The following is a 2,291-nucleotide window of genomic DNA, read 5'->3' as shown; positions in this document are numbered from 1 at the left end:
AAGTCTGCTTCTGACAATGCCAGCTTGGGAGGCATCAGCCTAGGTCTAGAAGAGAAAGGAAACCCGAACAGTTTGATGGTGTCTAGTATTGACTTTGCATATATCACTATACTGGTGGCAGATAATCACCTTCCCCAACTCTTCAACTTCCTCACTGGCCTATATCAATTCCAAGATACAGCAGCAATTGAATCCACAGACTCCACAGTCATCTGGATGGACCAGGCCCAAGAAAACTCCAAAGTCATCAGTGACCTCTTTGACCAGGTGAGGAAGGAAGACCATGAAGCTTCTGAAATGATGGATGGAGCTCCTCAGGCCAAAATCCAAAACAGGTATTTAGTAGAGGGAGAGGTGGCTATGGCCAGTGTTGGGGCCACTGACAGGGCTATTGACAACATGGCAAAGGACTTAGAGGGCAAAGATCCCAAAGTGTCACCCATTAGGCCAGCAGATCTGGGAGGCAAAGGCAAGAGAAGACCAAATGGACCAGAGAAAACAATTCCAAGAAAACAGAGGAGCTTAAGCAGTCAAGGAACAGAGTCAGAGCTGAAGAGAAGCCCACAATCTCTAAGGCCAAGGTAAAGAGGGATCCATCTGAGCTCAGCCACAACAGCTTTAAAAAGCCTCAAACTCACCTTGGCATGCCCATGCTGGACTCCATGAGGTCCTCCACCCACTGGGGAAGAAGAGTGAGAAGAAACCTGTCATTTCATCTTCCTGGGCTGTGGGAATTTTTAGCAACAACAAATATTCTGGACCAGCCACGACAGGATATGCCACATGAGTGCCAGGGCCCTGACAGTACTCCAGGCAAGGATCAGTGAGCAGAGAGCAGTGCTTTCAAGGAGTGTCCGTCTCAGTCCCAGTATGAGCTGCCCCCAGCTGGGAAGGTCAGGTTAGTACCACTGCCTTTCACAACCCTGGACCAGCCTCAAGCCAGACCTGTTTCTACAAAGCCCCTTGCCCTGGCTTCACACAGGCCCACTGTATCTTTCTCTGAGTGGTATCATTTCCACTCAGCTCAGCTTACCACACCCAGGTTGTCCCAACAACCTCCTGTCAGCAAATCTTTGATTCTTTCTGCCAAGGCATCTCGGCCAGTTTCTTTCAGTGCCACACAACTTAATGTAGCCAACACCATCCAATATAGTGCTGCCCACCAATTGGCCACCTCGAGGCCTGCACCGTACAGAGCATCATCTCACACTTCATTCCAGAAAGAGCATGTTTCTGCTACTAGGAACAAGGTGCCATCACCTCCCACACCTCAAACTCAATACCTGCTGCAAGACTTCAGTTGCCAACCAATTCCATGGAGGAAAGTCTACATTCTGGAACCAGTTGTCTCACAGCCCATCACAAAAGAGTAGAGGCCAGAGAGGGAGGCCATGAAGAGGCAGGCCCAACAGGAACACAAGAATGCTGCCTAGTACACCTCTCCTGGGAAACTTCAGATTTTTCTTCAGAGGGAAAAGACTACAGAAATTTCTCAATATTATGGCTATGCAATGTAAGAGATGCCCAGATCTTTGTAACAAATTGTTTTTCAGTGTGGACAAGATTAAATATTATGACAATAGGTATATATGGAGTTTCAAGTATTAGGTGAATGTGTAGTGAAATAGGTAAATCTGTAGTTATGTAAATATTTGAACAGTAAATTTGACTGGGGAAATTTAAGTTGATTCTTTAATCTATGGTGTATAGAGGTGATTTGTTTTTATTCTCATAACTTTGATATTAAAATTTTATGCTGCTCAAGTAATATATGTTACACATCTAATGAAATAAAACCGATAATATTTAATGTTAATTCAATTAATCAACAATTATAGTAGTGATAAAATCTTCCCCGTGAGTTTATTTTCATTATACTAGTCACTGAACATGGTATGTTTCCTAAAATTTATACTGCAACCTGAAGACACTCAAGCTGTTACCACAGTTCCTCCCATTTCTAACCTCTCATTCCAGCCCTTAATCATTGTTATGGAACCTAAGTCTTTTTGCTGTTTCATAAGATGAAATGTAGGCTTTTACGTATAAGCAGCTAGCCCTCATAAACAAGAAAATCATCAGGATGACAATGTTTCAGAAACGGGTTGAATTGGATTCTGAAAACACTCATTTAATATTTTATTTTAATGAACATCTCTCCTCTGCATATATAGTTTTGGCAATGCATGTGTGTAGTTTCAACACAGGGAAGAAAGAGGCATCAGAACTCTGGTTCTGGAATTGAGGAAGGTTGAAAGTCACCATTAGAGTGCTAGTAACTCAGACTGGGG

At 43.4% G+C, this 2,291-nt stretch overlaps 1 pseudogene; it reads left to right on the top strand.

Moving 5' to 3' along the window:
- Positions 1-3: 3 nt before the first annotated feature.
- On the top strand, positions 4-1,517 carry LOC114634576 (annotated as a pseudogene).
- The last annotated feature ends 774 nt before the right edge of the window (positions 1,518-2,291 follow it).

The sequence above is a fragment of the Grammomys surdaster genome, unplaced genomic scaffold (genome assembly GCF_004785775.1).
Source record: "Grammomys surdaster isolate TR1022 unplaced genomic scaffold, NIH_TR_1.0 1005, whole genome shotgun sequence".
Lineage (NCBI taxonomy): Eukaryota > Metazoa > Chordata > Mammalia > Rodentia > Muridae > Grammomys > Grammomys surdaster.
Note: the sequence above shows the minus strand (reverse complement) of the source record. Positions and strands in the feature narration are given on the sequence as shown.